The sequence below is a fragment of the Cornus florida genome, unplaced genomic scaffold (assembly GCF_030987335.1).
Source record: "Cornus florida cultivar Cherokee Brave unplaced genomic scaffold, ASM3098733v1 CherokeeBrave_3.0.0_Hap2_Chr02, whole genome shotgun sequence".
Taxonomy (NCBI): domain Eukaryota; kingdom Viridiplantae; phylum Streptophyta; class Magnoliopsida; order Cornales; family Cornaceae; genus Cornus; species Cornus florida.
The window spans coordinates 56,705,633-56,730,048 of record NW_026775572.1 but is presented as its reverse complement, the minus strand read 5'-3'; positions in this window follow the sequence as shown (position 1 = coordinate 56,730,048).

Genomic DNA, 24,416 nt, shown 5'->3' with positions numbered 1-24,416 from the left:
CATATTGATACAAATATTACACTTGATTTCCTATAGTGACAATGGGAAAGAATTTATGGAATGGTTATATTGGCAAGAAATTGAGCATTTATATAGGTTATACCTAAGGAAGATGGACCATGTTACACCTTTAGATTAATCTAGTTAGGTAGATGGTCCATACCAACTGAAGATAATCTATGATATTTAATTTAATTTCATGTGCTGCAACATACAATTGAAGGACCTTGATAGGCCATGCCTAGGGAAGATAGTTCATACCATAAACTAGTTTAGGTGGATGAACCATGCCAACCATTGATGGGTTATGCTTAGTCCTGAAATGTGTGATCTTCTTGACAATGTTGTGGTAGTTTTATACTTCTACACATCATTATATATATATAATTTTAAATCCCCAAGTTGAATGCAAGTTTAACATGTTTGCGAGGTTAAAGTGAAGTCAATTCCCTAGCTTTTTCTTTATAAGTTCAATCCATTTTTATTTATTGTTTTATGAAAGTTAAAATCATTTCTTTTATCAAATAGAGGAAGTAGTTTTATAATTCTGTTTGCCATAAACTAGCAATGCTTGTGGTTTGATAACCCCCTACTCTAGCATTAATTTGCAATGATGAATGTGCTATTGTTATAAGTGGTATTTTTAAGTGGTGCACATTTGTGCACATCAGAAATGAACATATCAATATACATCATAAAAAAAAAACATAACACACTAGCATGCTCCTACAATACAAGATTGAAGCATTCAACTCACATAGTCCATTTAAAAACCATAAAGCATGCTTAAGACAACAATTATCCATTCTAAACATGAACACACAACTTTATCATTTGAATCACTTTTATCATGGAATTTTCCGTCAAACATACAATTTGAAATAATTCTACTTATTGAAGTATGCTTGCAATTTAATCGTTTTAAGCATGTTATTCTCACAAACATAACATGTAAAGCTTAAATATCACATTCTCACATGGATAACATGTAATTTACACAATTAAGCTTTATCTAAGGCATGATAGTGACATGAATCTTCCATATAAATGATGAATCACTACAATAAGGAAACTATGCCTTGTTATCTCAACAAAACAACACACAAGGACTCACAAAATACCAAGGACTCCATTAATAAGACACCCCTACCTCTTGAATGCATAAACCCTAGCTTTAGCTCCTTGTGAAACTCCTCCAAAATGCAATCTATCACCACCAAAATGAAGAGGGGGAGAAGGAGACCAACTTTCCCTCTTGAAGACACAACAAAGCCCTCTTCAAACCTTGGCCAAAAATCGAAGAAGCCTCCAATGGCCCCCAAAATCAGACCATCATGTAGATCAAAACGTGCCTAACAACATATCCTCTAAGCCTTTCTCTCAAATCCTACTCGGAGCAAGACCCGAAATTTCAAGTGGCTCAAAAGGTGAATATGATGGCATCAATAGAAAGCTCACGACATGTAGGCTCAACTTCCCTTCTATCACTTCATTAAAATCATACAAGAAATGGCTCAAAAGTGAGCTTGAAAGTGTGTAACAATGTATAATGATGGAAGAAAATGATGAAAAAGGGAGAAGAAGGGTGGCTCAAAAGTGGTGGGGGGAAATCTACAAAAAAAAATGGGTATCTTGTCCCCCCACAAGTGTGATCAAATGGTTGACCCACCTTTGACCACCAAAATGACTAAAATGCCCTCCCACAATCAAATAAACCCTATCATGCCACATTGATGCAAAAACTCACATATACCTTCACCTATACACCAAATAATATATATAACATGTACATGAATCCAGAAAATAAATTTGAGCACAAAATTTTCGAGCGTAGGGCTGACGCGGGACATCCCGGCCCAAAAATCTAAAAATTGCTAAAATGCACCAAAATACATTTCTAAGAGTTCTAACTCTAAGAAATGTCCCAAATGACCACCAGAGTCTTCATGGCATGCTAATCGGGGCACGACACACAAAACGATGCATAAAAATAAATTACCAAAAATTAATACCATCATTGCTACCAGTTAGTCCAACACCGTTCCAAAAGAATACTTCCACACCTTAATCATACCAATCATTAAATGACACACACCTTCCTTGATATGCTTATCTGACTAGCGACTAGTCTCTGTTAACACATACTCACAAGAATGGTAACCTCGTCGACATCTAGGACCCGCCCACGCATAATCGTCAGCATGGTACCATCGTCAGTACCTAGCACCCGCCTATAGCGTTCTCACAAGTAAGGTGGCATTACCAACGTCTAGTACAGGCCTATGGCATATCCTCATTCAAGCTACTACGAAGCTTTCTGAAGTAGTAAGTGTCTCTAATGACATGAACAATCATTACGTTAAGCTTAACAATGTCCTGACATTTTGTTTCGAGTAGGGGTATGGTCCACAAATATCTGGCCAGTCCATTTTGGACAGTCCCATGCTCAAATAACAATGACATCGTCACCGATATGCTTAAGCCCTAAATCCCCAAATACTCAATCAAATCTACGTCATCTAAATCACAAGGCCTCTAAGACTCAAATCTTATAACAACTAGATCAAAAGCTCTTTAAGACTAGAGACTCGCAACTCAGAACTCGACTCTAACACCTCACTTGTATCCCAAAGGAATCAATACTTAAGACGTTCTCGAATCAAAACGAGTCTAGCCTATCAAGCAAATCCCTGACATAACCAATCCTTTTTACAAGACATAACTAAGCTACTAATAAAATGGTCACTCACTCATGCCACAAATATCTCAGTCCCGATGCTAGCCCGTAGCTACAAAACTCACAACCCACACACATACACATCTTCTCGTAATCTCAGCTATTAAGGCCATAACCCTAATACAATAACACGTAAAATGCAAACATGTAATGAACTCACCATAAAATTACCTACCTTTAGGTCATAGACCCGTCAGTAGCAACCACAATGCAAACCCTGTCATGTTCTACAGGGACATCCAATAACAATCATAGTCACCACCCAGCTCAATCCAAACCATAACTGTCAAAACCACTAGCACAAGTCAACCGCTTATCGCTAGGGAATAATTGTCAATTAGCCACCCCTGGTATGAGTTAACCACACACAGCCACCCTGAGCCTAGGTAAAGGACACCAAAAATAAGACTACCGCTTGTCTTCCGTAAAGTCACAAATTCACCTCAAAATTGTAAACCAATACTCACAAAACAATGTTGACCTCGGAATGGTCACTATCTGTACTCCCATGCATCAATGTAATGCATGTATGACAACTATGCCATACTCATGCACACCTTCCCACAACTGTGATCCCACATCACACTCAATATGTACCATACATACCTAATGCCTATGCAACTCATATACAAAATGTTATACAACACCCATGACTATGCCAACATACTACTATATGCGTCAATCCTACTACTCACCTTACTGATAGACCAACATACAACTTATGAAACTAAGTACATAAGCAACATAAGATAATAAAAATGCAAAGTGCATAAAAACCAACCAAAACACAAACTCTAAAAATACATAATGAAATGTACCTCAGTATGACTAATAGTCCTGGCTCTCTGTCCTCACTAACCACCACCACGGAAACCTGACTGGCTAAAAGATGCTCCAGGGGTAGCTTCCCTAGCGGGTCGTGAACTCTGAAAACCCTACTGAAAACCAACATTGTCAATTACACTACCACCCCTCAATAGACAGTCCTTCTTTCTGTGGTCTGACTCACCGCACTTGAAACAGACATTGGAACTAGGCCTGCCTCGTGGGCAATCAGCCCTGAAGTGACCTGGTTGTCTATAACGATAACACATTGCCTAGGTCTGATGAGACCCCATTAACATTGAAACAATAGGTGCAGATCGCACCATCTACTGACCCTGAGAAGAAGATGCATTACTATTATGCCTTTTCTCTTCATATCTCTCAGAAGAAACACCTTCACTCTTACTCTACCAATCATTAGCCTCAGCTTCAACTATCAATTCCTTTCTCACTGTCTCTGAATACACCCCTAATTCAAAAGCCGCCACACTCAGCCTAATAGAATGATGTAGTCCATGAACAAACTTCCAAGTCTTTTTCTGTTCATCCCTTACCACTTCACTAGCGAAGCATGAAAGAGAAGTGAACTCATTCTCATACTCAGCCACCGTCATATCACATTGCTCAAGGTGGTCAAAATTTATTCTCAATTCCCTCATTTTTGTCATCGAAAAATACTTCTCAAAGAAAAGCTCCTTGAAAGTATCCCAACTTATACCGTCAATGCCATGAGCAATAGTTATGGTCTTCCACCATATCCTTGCATCTTTGGTAAACTTATAAGTAGCTAATGTGATCTTCAACCAATCATTGGGCACCGCCATTGCCTTGAAATGCTTCTCGACCAATTCCAACCAATTGTCCGTAACCAATGGGTCCGGACCTCCATCAAACGAATCCTTCATAAGCTTATCAAACTAAATAATACACCGAAGGTTCCTTTCCATCTCTATCTCCTGTGGTTGAGGAATTGGCTGTTGTACCACTTGTGGAGTAGTGGTACGAGCCATAATCTGAAAAACTGAGGTCACAGCCCTCGTTAACAAAGCCTCATCTACCGGTACTTGTGGATTAACATCCATTTCTACACCTTGGCCCTGTCCCAATGGGACCCTGTCTTGTAGGGACTGCCCTTCACCCACTCCCTCTTCAACTCTACTCGGATCCATCTCTACACGCCGTCCTCAAGTACGGTGCTATAAAAGCAACAAGAAAATGGTCAAAAGTGACATTACGTCATATAGCTTAATCCATAAGCTAAGAGATTCACGCAACTCGTCCGATAGGGACTAAAACTCATGCTGACTCAAATGAGAAAACCCTACACTTTCCTAGGTCGCAACTTTCCACACAAATATACTATATCATTATACTTAACATAATTTTGGTAACAACTATAACGTGCTCCCTATAATAACCACACACCAACGAACAAATGACCATATCATGCACCTAGACATAAAAACATGTCCCAAAATAAAAAAATACTCATCATATAACCATGCTTGCGCAACAATAAAACATCTACCAAGTAAAAATGCGATCAACCAAATAAGTCTCAGCCAAACTCATACATGTCATGCTTAATGAATTCCCAGTCTTGGTTATTAGCATGCTTAAAGAAACGATAAACATTCTGTCAGTTAAGCACGTAATTAATCAAACATGTTTTAAAACTCTATCACTTAGCTAATCACCTAGCCACTTTGTACATAACATATCACAAATAAGCATACTTCAAATCATTTAAACACCCTGTTAATCACATAGTTAATTTTCATGTAAACACATTACCATTTAAAGATGCTTAATATTAATGACAACTGCATTAATCTCATAATTATTTGCGCATAAACACGAAACTCTAAAGCATGCTTTCTATAAACCCAACAAATAGCACTTAAGCATGTAATGACATTAAATCAACTTCTAATTCCCATCTAGGTCAACCTTACCCATCATCCTTAGGTTTTTGAACGTAAAGTTCTGATACCAATTTTGTGACAACCTAAACCCGAGGATCCGAATAGCTAACCGGGTCCTTACCTGAACCCGAGGACACACCAGGTGTAAAATGGTCATTTTACAATAAGTATGGATAATCTGACCTTAAGCTAGTCAAATGAAGTTTCAAACAAACATTCTAGTCCTTTCATGGCTTTTCGAAGAGGCTCTAAGTTCATTGCTCATGATTTCCCAAAAGTGCCCTTACTCGGTCTAAGGGAAATTCTGACACTATCCCACTAAAACAACCATATCTCTCAACATGAAAGGAATTTGAAGGTGAGGTTAGTTTCCTTGGAAAGCTATCTCAAAATCCTTGAAAATGGACTCAAGAATGACCCAATTTGGGTTTGGAACGAAGAAGTTATGACCACACGAAGTTAGGTGATCCAAGTTGCCAAGCTGTGAAAGCCAAAAAGTGCACTGGAGGACTTGAACCGGTACTAGATTTCTTTAACTAGTTCCACATGGGCAGAATGCCCAAACGTGAAACAATTACACCCTTAAACCAGTTCCATGAAAGTTAAACCAGCTCCAGAAGACCAGAACCCTGAAAAATGACTAGAAACGCCTAAAACTGAATGGTTATGGTCATGGATACCTCTTAGGTCCCGTGGAAGCTCATTTGGGTACTTTCCAACCTACTCAAACATGATATATATAAGACTATAAATGACAACAAAATAGAACCCATACATTATTTGAAACATTCATATCGGGTTATAGTCAAAACAATAACATGCTTGATATCATGCATCAATAAAACAATGGCCTTACATTCCCTTGAAATGATTACAAAATATTACAAGTTCATACTATGCTTTACATAAAATAAAAAATAAAAAAAAAGTCTTTGTTACAAGGGATGATCAAAGTGATCAATATGCCTATGTCTAAGCTTGTAAGTACGCCCCATCCTCTATCTTGCTTCCTAAACCCTTTAAATGTATATAAATAATGGGTGAGCACCACCGCTCAGTACAGAATGCCTAAGGCATGGCTCCTAAAGTCGAGTGAGTAAACACATAAGGAAAATGAGGTCATGACAAGGGGTCATGCTTTCATGGGAAAAATAATAAAGCTCATCAATACATGGCATTAGTAACAACAATTTGCAAATAGCATAACCATATAAACACACAAACAAGTCTATCAAGTGCCATCAATGCAACCAATGCTTATACCATGTCTTATCTCCAAACCAACCCCAAGACCTCTTCCTAAGCACACTTGCCCCATCCCTTTCAACCCAAACCATCTAACCATAATCACACCATATCCCACTAACTCCAAATGGCATAAGCCAGCCATTCATCCACTATTTGGTCCACCGGCTAGCTATCCCTGGCATAAGGCTACCGCTCATTGCCATTTGATGCCTAGCTACCGAAAACTCGAAAACAAGGCAATCGCTTGTCTTTCGTCCATTACAAACTTTCTCAACATACATCCCATCCTTCTCACATCACCCCTTTGCTTTGCTACTTTCTCTACCCAATGCATGAGCTAAAATGCCTCCAAGAATGCATCTAGCTAGCCTCTGAAATGAACATATCAATATACATCATAAAATACAACACAAGATTGAAGCATTCAACTCACATAGTAATTTAAAAACCACAAAGCATGCTTAAGACAACAATTATCCATTCTAAACATGACCCCATTTTCCTTTCCCCCATTCATTGTGAATTCACGGGGTTTTAAGAGGTGTGTCGTAGGCACCTCTGAGCTATTGCGCTCATTCCTTTATTATTAACAATTTTTAGGGTTTGGGAAGGAAGTGGCGGATGACGGTCCACCACAAGTCTAGTTTGAGAACATGAAGTTTATTTTACTACCTTTTGTGCATATGAGCCATTCTTTTGTAAAACTTCAATTTTCTGAATGTATCCGTTGTGAAACATGGCCATGTATTTTAATTATGACGCTTAACAGTAGTTCAATGTAAATGTAAAACTATGTCAGCATATAATAATGAATGGGAAACATATATATGTTTTGTGTAATCCTTGATATCTATAATTGTAGAATGTTTTGTGTTATTGTTGAATAGTGTTTACCGTGAATTCGAAATTTGTTTGCATATCAGGTTTGGTATAGATCGGCTCAAAATGGGCCTAGCTCATCTGATGTCTCAGCTGCAGATAGCAACATTCCAGGGCATGTCAGCTGGCTGACAAGGGCAATCAACTGGCTGATATTGTAAAATTTTGGTATTCCAATAGGTTGATTCAATGTCGAAGTTGTTTCAGCTGGCCGATAAACACTATTAGCCGACCGAACCCCCCTTGTCAGTCGGCCGACGTTGGATGTTTGGTCGGCCGACAATCCTCTTTTTTAAAGTCCCAAGAGCATTCATTTTGGGAAATCGTTTCAACCGACCAACCCTACAGATCAGCCAGCCGAACATCACTTTCAGCCAGCCGAACTTCACTTTCAGCCAGCCGATGAACCCTTTATAGCAAAGTCCCGAGAGTTTGCAAAATTGGAGATCATTTCAGCCGACTGACCATCTCAGTCAGTTGGTTGATCATGCACTTTCAGCCTGCCGACGAAGGATTTCTTTTTTGTGGACTTATTGTAGTTCTTTGCTTTTTGGCCTTTCTCTTGGGTGTTGGCCAATCCTGATGGACCGTGTCATGGGCTTATTACATGGCTTGATAGGGTTGCTGCCCTTGTAGCTTTTTGTTGTTTTCTTTGGAGGGGTGTAAATACCCCTCGTATACTGTAATTACTTTTTATTGATTCAGATAGAGAGTAGTTTGGAACAAAGCTTCCAGTTGACGTCCAATTCCAGTTCTTCCAACTTTCATCAGCTGTAATACAAAAATTGGGTGGAATACAACATATATAGTAAGTCTTTCCCTCCCTCACATCTCCTCTGTTCCTCCCACCATTTCTTCCATCATAAACAACACCAGAAACTGAACTCAACGCCGCCAAGGTCCAAATGGCTTTCTACGAATGAGGCGTAGAGAGGACGTGGACAGACATCCAAGCTAAAAAACAATGGAGAATAAAGAAAATGCAGTAGCAGAGCCAATCTCAGAGCTCAAAGTTCTAACCCCAACAATGGCTCCTCCCACGAAATCTAAGAAATCTCAGAGCTCAATGTTATTTCCATAATTTTTTTTTTCAAAAAAAAAAAAAATAAATAAACAAAAAAAAAAGGAAAAATAACGCACACACAAAGAGCTAACTTGCAAACAGACTGTCCTCTGCAATGTGCCTGATCAAGTGGAACGTCTGACCTCTAATAAGAGATGTCACACTCAACTATTTTAAGATGATTGAATGCAAATATTCATTTAAAATATTAGATTAAATTTTAAGTTATAGGATGCTAATTATGTTGTAATCAAATTGACATGATTTTCTGATATAAGAAGAACATTACAGAATCATGTATGTCCGCTTGTATATTTATATTAAGCACAAAGATGATGAGTTTTATGGGGGACATAATATTCAGATTAAGATGGATACCTTCCATATATTGGCATAACGGTTGCACAAAAACCTTCGGAATTTGAGCAATGTTAGGCAAACCTTCCCCTATTTCCTTGCAGCATCCGTCTTTAACTCCTCTAGACAATACTCAAAACTTGCTTTCCTTTCCTGTCAAACCTCTGGCCTCCTGGAAGGGATGTCACACATTATTATTTCAAAAAGATTGAATTCAAATATTCAAATAAAATATTATATTCAATTTTAAGTTACAGGATCTTAATTATGTTGTTCATGTCACAAAATATTAAATCAAATTGATATATGATTTTCTAAAACAAGAAGATTACATAAACATATTTATCCACTTATGTATTTGTATTGAACACATACAGAATCAACTAAAAGTTGAACAAAGATAGAAAACCGAACAGGATGAAGCTTTTTATGGTTAATATAATATTCAGATTAGGATGGATACCTTCATTATGTCGGCATAAGCACATAAACTGTAATGTTTGTGATTTTCCTTGGTTTCCATTTTTTGGATTTTTTCCAGATTTTTTGGGATTTTTTTCTGTCTTGTTCAGGACTCTTGGAAATAAAATGGTTGCCATTTCGACATTTTTCCCTTTTCCGGGTCGGGTGGTCTCAGGTGGGATCCACTAGTGGTGGGCAAAAAATCCACGAATCTGTGAATCCGTACGGATCGGATCGGATTGCTAGACCCACAGATCGGGGGCGGATTCAAAAATTTTGAATCCATAGTTTACGGATCGGATCACAGATTAGGCTGTCAAAAATCCTATCCGATCCGTGGCCAATCCGTAGCATATATATATAAATAATATTAATATTATACAAATACAATATACAATTATACAATTTAGTTTTTTTCCTATTTACTACTCTGGGAGTTGGGACCACGGACCACCGACTTTACTCTTTCTTTACTTTAACCTAACCTAACCTAATAAAAGAACTCAAAGAAGAACAAAGAGAAAAGCGGTCGCCTCACCTCTTCTTCTGATCTTCTCTGCCGTATCCTTCACCAAATTGAAACCTAGCCACCTATCTTCTTCTGATCTTCTTTGCCATCTCCTTCTCCGCAACAACGATACTTTCATCGTTTGGATCTGCATCATTTCCGGTGAGTTCACAAAGTTTATTCTCTTCTCTTTATTTTTATTTGTGTTGTGGTTTTCTGGTTAAATTTCTATGATTTTGAAGTTTGTTAATTTGTTTTCTTAAAAAAAATTAATTCAATTATTTCATAAAATTATTCTAAAAATTTTCTTTGAATCTATAGCTTTGTTTTAACAGTAGCTATTCATTCAATTATTTCATAAATGCTTATATCGAATAACATTTATATTACAATAATTTCAATTCTGTTTTTTTCTCTATTTTCTTAAATTTCAGACTTTACTTCAAATTTTTTTCCCTTTTCTTGGCAGATGTGACTATGGTTTGAGGAGATTCATGAATTTCATAGAGATTGTTATAGCATATGGAGTCTGCTACCCTTTTTCCTTTTCTTTTTTTTTTTTTTTTTTCACTTCAGTACTACTTGTTGTTTTGGTTATGTAATATTTGGCATATGGAGGAGTCTGCTACCCCTTTAATTTGGACTATTTTGGAGTTTGCGGATTAGATCCGATCTGATCCATCATTTCACGGATTCGATCCGATCCAATCCATAGGCTAACGGATTGGTGGCGGATTCAAAATCTTCCAATCCGTTGTAAGCAGATCGGAATAGGATAGATGCCTAATCTAATTTGATCCAATCCGTGGCCACCCCTAGGACCCGCTACCGAGGTTATTGTGTACGAGGATTGTGTTTCAGGTCCATTGCATTTTATGCACTATTATTTGATGAACAATTACTTAGTTACATGTTTATATTTGGTTACAAGTGTTTAAGATAGATATATATATATATATATATATATATGTGTGTGTGTGTGTGTGTGTGTGTGTGTGTGTGTGTTAATGTTAATGAAGATATATTTTTATAAAGTCAAGGGGACCCACCATTATAGCAACCATTATCAAATGACTTCAAGTCATTACAGAAATGACATTCTCATCTCGCAGTCACGTTTCTCTCTCCCTCACAATTTTATTTATTTATTTATTATTATTATTATTATTTTTTTCTTCCACAAGTTCAATCCTAGATCTAGCCATAACCATTGGGATTATGGCTTTGCCACTGAAGGCAAAGTCAATGAGCATAGCGAGGGCTTCGTATTAATTGGAGTAAAGCACCGTTTGGAGCAACTTTGGATTTCGAATTTTGGAGGAAATTGAGCTGAATTTGGGGCTTCTTGTGTTCTTAATCTTCTAGTGAGGTAGGGATCTTCCTAATACCCCAAGTTTTATCTTTTGATTGAGCAATTCTATTTTTTTTCCTTATATTTTTAAGATTGTAAACTTGAAATGAAAACTATTGCTTTATGAATGTGTTTAAGTGTTAAAGAATGACTTGTTTCAATTTTGTGTTAAAGGCCTGCTAGATTTTGTTATATGGGAATTGCGGTGATGTTTATTTGATGGCATGATATTGTGTATGCAATTCTATGTTGAGCATGCCTATGGATAATTCTTGTAAATGCCTTTCTTGAAATAACGATGTGAATAATGTCTTTGTACTATTTAAATTATTTTTTTTAAAAGTATGCCATAATCTTGATTAATTGCCATGAAATACTTTGTTTAAATTCTCTAAATTTGGTAATGCCATGTAGATGTTAATATTACTATATTGATGAGCTTGAGATTAAGAGGATGAAAATCATTGTATTGCATAACATAACATAAAAAGGGAATTTGGTGAAGATTCGAAAAGAAGGTTTTTCAAGAAAGTAAAGTTTCATTTTTTTATTTAAAAAAAGGGAAGTTTTTGTAAAATGAACCGGATTTCGCGAGTCCAAGGCTATCTTGACTTAGAGGGAGCACGGCCTGGTGTAGGGCATGAAAAAGTTGATACTAGGCCTGAAATGGTTGCCGAATTTGGAACCAAGGATAACTATCAATCTCGCATTGGTAAAGTCAGTTAGCGAGTTTCGAAAAGTGTGAGTTGGGTCGATAGAGACCGAGTTTTGTATTGGGTGCATTACATTGCATATCATGCACAACATTTTGTTGAATTGTGTTGTGTGACTGAGGACAATGCTTGTTGTGATGTAAATATTATATGGACTCCCAATGCATGACCCCAATTTCTTTTCCATTCCTTTATGTGTTATGTGGCTTAAGCGAGTCTAAAGCTGACGCCTTAGGTGACTTCTACTGAGCCGTTGTGCTCATCCCTTATTTTTATCATTTTCAAGATACGGAAAAGAAGTGGCGGATGACGTTCCACCACTAGTTTAAATTGGACTAGAAGTTTATTTTGCTATTTTGTGACCAAAGTCTATATTTTGTTATCCTTTGTAAATGGAATATTGATCTTTTGTAAAAACTTAGCTTGTTGTATTCAGTACTGAGACTTATGGACTCTTGTTATTGTAATTATGTTTCATGGAGTATAAGTTGATGTAATTGGAATACAATTCTTGTATATGAGCACGAGACTGTGTATAAGACAACTACTTCTATGTTCTAGATGAATGGGATGATGATGGACTATTTTGAGAAAGTTGTTGATTCGGGAATGTTATATATTGTTTACATTGACATTGGATATGATGGTATGGACTTAAATGACCTCGGGTTCAAGTAAGGATCGGGTTAGCGATTCGGACCCTCGGGTTCGGGTCGTTACAAATTTGGTATCAGAGCGAAGGTTTGAATACCTTTCGGATGACAGGTAGTGGTTTGCCTAGAGGGGTAGAAGGTTGACTTGCGTTGATTACGTGTTTGTGTTTATGTGCTTATTGTTTTATGAAGCATGCTTACTTGCTACTTGCTTATATGTTTACGGTTTTGAAGGACATTCTTGCTAACTATGTGTTCACATGCTTATATGTTTAAATGTTAAAATATGTGTTACATGGCCACGTATGCAGGATAATTATATGATCTAACCATGTAAATAAAATATAAAAGTAATTGAAAGTATGTTAGTTGTGATAAAATGGTAAGTATGAGGTACATAACAGTGGCAAGTGGTAGGCATGAGTTGTGCAGCTATTTTTATGATAATGTGATGGGTAGTCGGGCATGGTTTATGCCAGTATGTTTTATATATGAAAGGATGATGATTAGAAAGAAGGTGTAACATTAAATTATTTTTATTTTTTTTTTAAATGAAGGGACACAATTGTATCATGGTATGGGGTATGGTTATTATATATATATTTATGTGTGTATATGCGGTTGAGTATAGGAGAGTTATTGGTATGGTAGAGTACTTGTTGTGGCATAGATGGTTATTTAAGTTTTGACCTGAGTAGGCAAGGAGCTTGGTTGTTCCAGGGTTATTGGGTGTCGGTTCTTATAGAATGAATGTCGCGGATTTCTAGCTCTTGTATTGAGATATTCGGTGTGCAGTTATCTTGGTCCTTCTATTGTTTTCATAGTGTAGTGCTTGAGGCACAAATTTTAAACAATTGCATGTGACACAGTGCAGTGCCTAGGGTAGGACGTATGAGTTTCATGTGTTAGTGCATGGGTTATGTGACCGAAAAGGTCAGGTGTACGGAGTGAGGGTTTTATAGGAGAAAGGTATGACCTTAGGGGGTTAGTATTTATGACTTGGGTCATAGTTTGGTGCAGAGGTTCTTTTTTCGAACTGGTTTGCGGTAGGTGTGATAGAGATTGCTTGAGTCACGAGTGTAGTCTATGAGTTGTAGATGTGTATTTTGGGTATTCTGGTACGGTCAAAGGAAGCGTATTGGTTCTGATTGTTGTGGGGACTTTTTGGACTTAGTAAGTCTAGGATGACGTAGGCATAGACCGGAGTTGTGCTAGTACCGCGTGATCGACTGTTGGGTGTGGATCATTTCGTGGTCTTGTAAGAGTGTGTCATAGAGACTGGTTGGCCGAGGAGTGATTCCCATTTCAGATAGCTACAAGAGCATGGTGTGGGTAATTGACTCTCGGTAAGTTGATTGTATAGCTCGGTGGATTAGCGTGGTTATAGGTTGTCGAGAGAGTCTCGAGGTAGGGTATAGTAGTCAGTTTTAGCTATTTAGTGCAGGATTGCACGATAAGGCAGGTAGTATGGGGTCATTGGAGTGTTTGGTCGTGTGCGGATGAAATGATAGGTGGTAAGTACTGTGTTACCAAATGGATTGTGTTTTAGAATTTGAAAGCTGTGGACTAGAGTTGTTTTTCGGTTATGTTTGGAGTGTTAGGAGATAGTGTGGGTTGTTTGAGGATTCAAAGAGATAAGATGTCGATTAGAATGATTGGGGCGAGGGTGACCCTATAGGTTTTGCTAGTAGCCCATTTAACATTTGTCGGGGCCAAGGGTGTTCTGAGCAATAATGCAGAGGACAGGTAATGATGTTGAATCTAGATTGTGAAGTTTCCTTGACTAGGCGTGTGGACTGCCTTGGGATAAGTACTTTGGGTAACCAGTTAAGTATTAGTGACTAATTGTGTTGTAGATGGTTTTGAGGAGACGGTTAGGTGTTGAGCATTTTGGTTTTTGTGCTCATTTTTCCTTTTGGGATTTGTCAGCGTGGTATTGTTGTATAAGGATCCTTTTCTAGTAGCAAGTAGTGGTTATTGTTGGGAATATCAAGGGTGAGACATGCTCTTTTGCTTGTTGTGTTGGTGTCATTCTAGGGATGTTTGAAGGGAGATTGTTTGGCGGTAGCCTGTTGAGTTAGTGGGATGTGAGTCCAAGTTGTCATTTAAGGATGATGTTAATGAAGGTGTTGTGATGTGATGTCTTAGTATTGATGAGCAGAATGGTTTAAGGTATGATTCAAGGGCGGATTAGAGAGTATAAGTTATTTGTTGCGTGTTATCAAGTAGGTGATGGGGTTGTGCGTTGGTTGAGGCGATTGTGGACGGTTTAGTCTTTAAAGCTAATGAGGGCTGTGTTCGTTCTTAGTGTTAGTATGTTGTGACCATTGATGCTCTTATTTGATGGTTATGTTGTGAGCTGTATCCTAATACTCGATGAATGGGTGGTATAGATCTGATTTATTTTGGCTAGCATGAGTGTCGCAGTGTAGTGTATGTGAGGTTCCGGTGTTAATAGTGTATGACGGCCTGTTAGTGGTGAGGTTGCCGAGAATTAAGTTCCTAGTTCCGTATATGTATTTATTTGGTTCTTCTCTTTGTGCGTAAGGAGTTTAGTTTAGCTCAGGTGAGATTGGGAGTCCACGGTTAGGTGATTGGTGAGTAACGTGTGACAGCGTGTCAGGTGCATTTGGGTATAAGTTGTCAGTCTCTGGTGAATGCAGGGTTTATTACCCTTTTCGTTTGTTCTAGTTCTGGCAAGGACATCATTGGTTGGGAGTCTTGTCCTCCATTTAGGAGTTGTGCATGTCCGTGGATGGATGGACCCGTGTGTGGTTTGTTGTACTGCTAGGTTTCACTGGTAAGGGTTTAGTTGGAATGGTCGACTCATTTCCACTGAGGGAGGTGTAGTCTTTGGTTTTAAGTGGTGCTTATTTTGAGAGTGGTTTTGACCGGTGGTGTGTAAGACACGAGTTGCTAAATAGAGATTGTGTGTTTCCCGTGTCTGGTACTAGCGGTGATGGTTAGGGGATATGTTGTGAACTGTAATTTCAAGGATGATTAGGTGATGTGGTGTAAGTCATGTACTCTGATATTTTATAGACATTTGATTCGAGCAGTGTCTTGAAGACCAGTGTTGGTGTTAGTTGAGTATTAAACAATTAGAAATGTGAATATGGGATTCTGTAGAGGAATAATAGGAATGATTGATGTGGTATTGAGGTTTCAGGCATGAGATAGTCGTATTATTTGTTTTGAGGAGTTAAGAATTGAACCAAATGATATTATGGAGTTGTCTACCAAGTATGGGTGTTATGAGGACACAGGAGAGCTTTTATGTTGGTCGATGATTATAGCGTTTGGTGCTGTGTTGTTTTTAACCTGTTATAGGTTGTGTGATTAAGGTATGATTGGGATTTTAGAGCTGGTATGTGAATGTATAGTTGTTGAGGTTACGTAGAATAATGGATTGATAGTGAATGGATATCATGTTTGTCTTGTAGATTGTGTGAGATTGTATTTAAGGTATGGACCTGAGGAAATGAGCGACATCTGCGTTGAGACCGGGTCAATGATGAGAATGGCCTGGGCAACCATTTCTCCTGAATTAGTCCCTCTTTAGCTTGATGTCGTGTCAAAGGACAATGATTGTTTCGATTTGTCAGGGATAGCAAAAGCATGGTATTGTGCGTTGTATCGGTGTGTAGTGTAGATTCAGGTAGTTGTCTCGGGTGACGAGGTATGTTAGGTAGGACCAAGTGTCCAATAAGGGTTGAGGTATAACCATTTGATTATTAAAGATCTCATTTTGAGGATTTAGGTCCTAGGTACAGGATAGTACGTTTTATTGTTCTGGTGACTCATGATTATGTAGTCATTGGAAGATTCGTTGTTTAGTTATCTTGAGGTTGTTAAGTATAATGATTGTCGAATGGTGCGGTTGGTGGTCACTTATACCAATATATGATGGTGTAGCTATGTGTTAGATAGCGAGTGTTTGGTTTGATGGAGATGTGTAGATTTGGGTTTGAGTTCGATTATGTGATGGACGGGATTCCTTATATGGGGCTTAATGTATCCTTTAAAGGATGAGTTAAGATTGAATGTCGTCATATTTGGTGGTCTTGTGATTGTTCTTTTTTCGGCCTTTGGAGCCTTGCGTAACAGTGTAGAGTGGACCGATGTCCATTTTGAGTCGGGTGTAGAATCCATCTGGTTTTGTGTTATAATGTGGTGAGTGATGAGTACCCTTATAGGGTGGTGAGCATTATATTTTAGTGGCAGTGGTATATGATTGCCTATTGACTTCTAGTGTCAAAGGTAATAAGGTTTATGAGTTTTTAGTCTTGCGGGTTGTGAGGTGCTACTCGGGAAGGTGTATGGTAGTGGGCCCCTTCTTTAAAGAGGGTAGATTTCGAGGACAAAATCTTTTTAAAGAGGGTAGAATATAATGTTTCTGATTTTCCTTATTTTACATTTTTTGGGGCTTTTTTTTCGATTTTTCGTGATTATCTCTGTCTTGTCTCATTTTGCGTGTCGGACACCGTGGGGTGTGCCCGATGTGTTTGAAAGCAGTGGTATTTGAGTATGGGGATTGTGTTTCAGGTCCATTGCATTTCATGCACTATTATTTGATGAACAATTACTTGGCTACATGTTTATATTTGGTTACAAGTGTTTAATATATATATATATATATATATGTTAATGTTAATGAAGATATATTTTTACAAAGCCAGGGGGACCCACCATTATGCCAACCATTATCAAATGACTTCAAGTCATTACAGAAATGACATTCTCATCTCTTAGTCATGTTTCTCTCTCCCTCACAATTTCTGATTTTTTTTTTTTTTTTTTTTTTTCTTCCCACAAGTTCAAGCTTAAATCTAGCCAAAACCATTGGGATTTTGGCTTTGCTACTGAAGGAAAAGTCAATGAGCATAGCATGGGATTCGTATTGATCGGAGCAAAGCACCATTTGGAACAACTTTGGATTTCAAATTTTGGGGAAAATTGGGCAGTATTCGGGGCTTCTTGTGTTCTTGATCTTCTAGTGAGGTAGGGGTCTTCCTAACGCCTCAAGTTTTGTCTTTTGATTGAGCAATTCTATTTATTTTCCTTATATTTTTAAGATTATAAACCTTGAAATGAAAATGCTTTATGAATGTGTTTAAGTGTTAAAGAATGACTTGTTTCAATTTTGTGTTAAAGGCCTGCTGGATTTTGTTATATGGAAATTGTGTTACTGTTTATTTGATAGCATGATATTGTGTATGTAATTCTATGTTGACCATGCCTATGGATAATTCTTGTAAATGCCTTTCTTGAAATAATGATGTGAAAATTGTCTTTGTACTAATTAAATTTTTTTTTTTTTTTTCCTAAAGTATGTTGTAATCTTGATTAATTGGGTAAAGTTAGTTTGCGTGTTTCAAAAAGTGTGAGTTGGGTTAGTAGAGACTGAGTTTAGGATAGGGTGTATTACATTTCATATCATTCACGGCATTTTATTTGTAATGTTTCCGAATTTCGTCATTTTTCATTTTCTGGAATTTTCTTGATTTTTCAGGACAAATTATGTTGTCTCGTTTTTTTGTGTTGGATACCGTGGAGTGTGCCGGGTGTTTCAGAGGGTTGTTTGTGACATTTCTTTGAGTCCAGGACTCTTGGAATTGTTTTGGCTACCATTTTGGTATTTTTCCTTTTTTCGGACCGGAAGGTCCAGGTGGGACCCGTTACCGGAGTCGTCGTGCACGGGGGTTGCGCTTCAGGTCCATTGCATTTCATGTATTGTTATATTGTGCATATTTATTTGATTATATGATTAAATGTGGTGGTAAAGTGATTGTGTACACAGATTTATATATATTATATTATAAAATGAGATTTTTTTTGTTATCATGGTGGGACCCACCAATGTCACTTATTTCTAACGGACCGAAGCCCATTTTGGCAGATCAACCTTCTCACTCTCTCTCATGCTATATCTTTCTCTCATTCTCTTTTCTTTTTCTTTTACCACAAATCTCAAGCCAAGATCTCTCTTTTACCTTTGGGAATTTGATATTGCCACCTTAAGGCAAAGTTGAAGAGCTCGTCGAGACCTTCGTTTTGATCAGAGCAAACTGTGATTTGGCCACCGTTTTGGATTTCAAAATTTGGGGGTTTTCTAGCTTTGTTCTTCAATTGAGAGGTATGGGTGCTCTAATCTATGATTTCTTGGATTTCTTTTGAATTTTCCTCTCTAATTTGAGTTTAATTAATTTGCCTATGGTTGTTGTATTTGGATCTTCTCAAAATGATGAAAGTGTGCTAAATGTTAACTGAGTTCTTGTATATGATTATTTCTATTGTGGTGAAGAAGCATGCTTAAGATGGTTATACCATCTATCTTATGATTTTCTATTGCCATGAGGATTGATATTGTGGTTGTGAAAAAGTGAATTTTTATAATCTCTTACAATTATATAATTACAATGTAGATGGAATTATGAGACTTTATTGTTGAATTGGTATTTGATGGCATGAAGCACTCATGCATCCATTGGGAAAGAAAGAGGGGAAAAAAGTTTTTTTTAAGAAAATTGGAAATTTGCTTTGGGGAAAAATGTTTTCGGAAAATGTTTGCAAAAAACTCGAGTGCCTGGAAGTTGCCTAGTGGTCCGTAATGTTAGTGTGCTCTTGAGGGGATTAGGGAGAGACCCTAGCATGGTTGAGCTGCTTAGGCTCTTTAACAATGCCTTAGAGTTGCCATGTGGTCAGGGATAGTTAGCCAATCCTCCTCTCGTGACGTCATGGAGTCGCCATGGGTCGAATTACACTAACGGTTTGAAAAAGATGAAACGGGGAGTGACATTGGCATGACATTGCACTTCATTGGCATACATTGTGTATTGTGGTTAGATGATATGTATATTTGATTATTGTCATTGTTGTTGCTTGTTTACTTCAATAACATGAACTTGTTACCTTATACTATGTTTTATGTGGATTTACGGGGTCGTAAGAGGTATGTCTTCATTAGACACTTCTTACTGAGCGGTTGGCTCACCCCATTGTATCATTATCATTTTTCAGGACATAGAAAGGAGGTGGCGGATGATGATACACCACAAGCTTGAAGGGACTAGAAGTTATTTAACTGTCTTTTGTATTTTTGAATCCATTCTCTTGTAAAGCCTTATCTTGAAAATGTATTCATTTTGTAATGTATGATCTTATAATGTAATTATGACCTCTTCACAGTATTTTGATATAAATTGAGACTATGTGACATTTTGTGTTGAATGGGAAATGATGGAGTTATTTGGGAAACTTATTGGTGCGTATGTTTATGGAATGCCATTTTGATTTTGTCGTGAACTCAGGATTGATTGCTTATCAGGTTTGGCTCATAACAAGTCCGGGGGGGGAGCTATTTTTTGCAGATATTAGCATAGCAGGGCCTATCAGCTGGCTGACAAGGCATGTTAGCCGACCGACAGAGCATTCTAAGGCCATTCCAGAGAGTTTGGTCTTTGGAAGTGTCGTTTCGGCCAGTCAACAACCTTAGTCAGCCAACCGGACCCTTATCTTTATCCGACTGAACCCTCATCTTCAGTTGACTGACAGTTCATCTTTTTTGGACCTGAGAGTTTATATTTTGGAGCATCGTTTTGGTCGGCTGATCTGTGACGTATCAAATTTTTTTGTTTTTTTTTTTAAAATTTTTGGTACATTTTTTATGCATCGTTTTGTGTGTCATGCACCGATTAGTGTGCCATGAGGACTTCGATGGTTATTTGGGACATTTTTTAGAGTTAGAACTCTTATAAATGTATTTTGGTGCATTTTAGCATTTTTTGGATTTTTAGGGCTGGATGTCCCGCGCGGGCCACACGCCCAAAAATTTTGTTATTTTCTAGATTCCTGTACATATTATACATATTATTTGGTGTATAGGTGAGGGTATATGTGGGTTTTTGCATCAATGTGGCATGATAGGGGTTTATTGATTATGGGAGGGCATTTTAGTCATTTTGGTGGTCAAAAGTGGGTCAACTATTTGACCACACATGTGAGAGGATAAGAAACCCACCACTTTCGGCCCACCCTTCTTCTCCTTTCTTATTTTCTTCCTCCATCATTCTACCAATATTGTTACACACTTTCAAGCTCACTTTTGAGCCACTTCTTGTATGATTTTTGTAACAACCCGAACTCTTGGGTCCGAATCCTTAACCGGGTCCTTACTCAGACCCGAGATCAACTAAAGGTACAATCATCATTTCCCATACTCATAGGTAGCACTCAATCCATCTCAATTCTTAAGGAACTCCAAATATAGTTTTGGAAAGAGAGGGTCAAGGTGCAGGTCAAGAAGGTAGGGTCAGCCGAGTTAATGGAAAGGTCAACTGCCTGATGGCTAGGACACAAAACTAATCAAAGCCCGGGGCCATGACTCAATCAGATCATCCACGAAAATCAAAGAATGGGCTCTTTACAGAAGGATTGTGTACCTTAAACATGGCAACAATAAAGATGATTGAATATATGACACTGATTTGATACAAGTTCTTCAAGTCTTTGAATGTTTATTATTATTATTATTATTATTATTATTATTATTATTATTATTATTTATTGTTATTTTTTTTTACCTCTCGCAATCTCACACTTAATTTTTTATTTTTGTAATCTTGCCAAACATGCCATAAATTGCCTTATAGGTAATAATTTTTTATTTGGCGTTACTGTAACTTCTAAAGAAATATTTTTCCCCTAGAACTATAAAATTATACTGTTGTTAGAATGGGTAGTATAATGATTAGTGATGCGACATTTATTTATTTAAACATTTCTATGACCTTTCATATAACGACCCGAACTCGAGGGGTCCGAATCGCTATCCGGATTCTCACCCAAACCAGAGGTCAATTAAGGGCAAAATGGCACTATGCACCTTACTAAGAGTTAGGAATCATAATGAGGTCATATTAGTCATTTATAACCACATTAAATCATTAAAGATGCTTACGGGGGGTAAAATAGTCATTTTAAGTTAAAATTATAAAATCAGATTGATGCCAATGGAAAGGTGGCTCAAAATGCATCAATCTAGACTCAAGAGTGGCTTAACTTGGGTTAGAAATAATCAAGTTATGATTGTTTGAAGTCTGACCAATCCAAGCGATTTTTGACAACCTTAAAATTTTCTATGTTTGGGAAAATCAGATCGATCGGATTGAAATCCGATTGATCGGACCGAGAGCAAATTTTAAAGAGATTTCAAAATATTCTAAGTATGGAAAAATCCAATCGATCAAATTGAAATCCAATTGATAGGACGGAACCTAGAAAATGCTATATTGACCCATTTTTTTTATTGCTGTCTCCTCTAAATTATAAATTGGTCATTTAGACCAAGCCAAACCTGTCCTAAAGCATCCATATACATAGATAATATAGCATCCAAACGTCATTGCCAAGACAATAAATTTACAGTCTCATGAAAATAATTACAAATTAATACATATTCATGCCCAAAACTTTACAGATATAACATCGGTTACAAAAAATGTCGGAGATAAACTTTACATATATGCCTAAGCACATATGGGTACACCACGCATCACTTCTCTTCCAAGCTCTGAAAATGTTTAAAGTAAAAAGGTGAGCATCACCGCTCAGTAGAGTATACCTAAGGCATGGCTCTTAAAACCCCGTGAATAAACACATATAGAAAAGGGAGAGCAAGGTAAGAGGATCACGCTATTACAAGAGAAATAACGGAATTAACAACAACATATATGTATCAACTTAACCACATTCACACACACAACTCCACCACAAAACTAAAAATGCAATCAATGTTTATGCCATGAATCCACCCTGAACCAATCCTTTAATCTCATCCTACACACAATGGCACTTTCCCAACCAATCCATCTCACTATACAATCCATACTAGAGGCCACTAACTCCAAATGGCACAAGTCTACTGCTTGTCCACCATTTGGAACACTGGTTAGTTATCCCTGGGGTAAGATGTGATACCCCTAATTTTAAAAGGATATTTCTGGTATTTTATTTTTGATTTAATTGTTTTTATTTGATTAATTGTTTCCTTGTTTGTTGTGTTGCTTAAATTGCATGTATTTTGTTTAATTGTTAATTATGTATTTGTTTTAATTATTTACTTGGTTGATAATGGTTATTTTTATTTATTTATTTCTTTCTTTCTTGTGCGTATAAATTTACGTAAGTTCATGTAGCCGGCACTGTTTAAACCTAGGTTGTTCAATGGGCCGAGTTGTATAAGGATTAGGGTTTAGAATTTAAAAGTCTATATATATGCATATTCTACGTTGGTTGAGGGTTAGAAGCAAAACCCTAGTCCTCATAGTCACGACTGTGAAACAAAGAGATATACAAAGAGCAACAGTTGTGGTTTTGGGAGAAGCAGAGAGGAGAACTTGAGGGAGTTACAGAGAGGAAGGAAGTTGGGGTTGTGGGTTTCAACTGAGACTAAACCTAGAGTGACGAAGGTGGAACAACAGTCGAAAACCTCGTCGAAAAATTCAGGAGACGGCAGTTCAGAGTTTCAAATCTGAAACTCAAAGGCAAGTCACTATTTTTCTCTTTCCCTTTAATTCGTGATCTGTGCATGTTTAGGATGACTCCAGGGATTAAACCAATGTTAAAATGGATTAAATAAATATTATAATTCATCTTGTAATTATGGGGTGTCAATTTTTATATCGTTGCATAATTCTGTTGTTGGTTAGAAGTAGTTCTCACTTGAAAGTCTGTTTGCGTTAATGTTTAAACCTGAAAATCTTCCATGTATGTGGGATGTGACCATGCTTATAATTAAATCTGGAACATCAATTGAACTCTAGAATAAGTTATAAAAATTGTATAGAGCCTCTGAACTTCACCGGAGGCGAAGAAGATGATCAGATTATGCGCAACGACTCACAGTGGAGTAGAGCCGGCTCACCCCAAGGGTGGAGCCGCCTCCACAAGAGGTTGGGCCGGCTCCACATGCATTGGAGGTGGCTCCACATGCAGTGGAGGTGGCTCCAATGTGGAGGGAGGCGGCTCCAGCCTCTGCTTTTGGTTTTTACGTGGTTTTGTGTTCGGTTTGGCCGGTAAGAAGGTTTTTAAGTGGTTCCAAGGGCTGTGGATGGTTTATAAAATTTATTCTAGAGATGTAAAAGGATTGGGAAGCATGTTAATATTAATTTTGAAGCATGAGTTAATCTACACTTAATTAATACACTGCATATGGAAGGTTGAATTATACCTTGACGTTGCTTACCGTTTCTATAAAGCATTTTGGTTTCTAGCATAATTTTAAATTGTTGTTCATGGTTCAACTGTTATATAAGCATATATTATTTATTCTAGTAAAATATAGGTATGCTTAAATGGAAATTAATTGATGTTTAACTATACTATTTGTTGCATCAAGTTATGGTACTGTTTTAAAGGAGTTAGATGCTGTGTTTTCCTCTAACATTTTAAAGGACTAGAATGTGACTTCTAGATCATATACCGGATATATAATTTGGTCTTACACTTATTAGATTTGCATGTGTGCTTATTCTGGAGTATAATTGATATGCATTTATCACTGTTTGGTCAACCGTGTAAACTGGAGGATTGTATGTACCGGTATGGGACGGTGACATACTAGGTATGGACTAGTTCAAACACTAAGTCCTGCCTAATTTGGATTAAGGTACGGATTAACCATATAGGTTAAGTC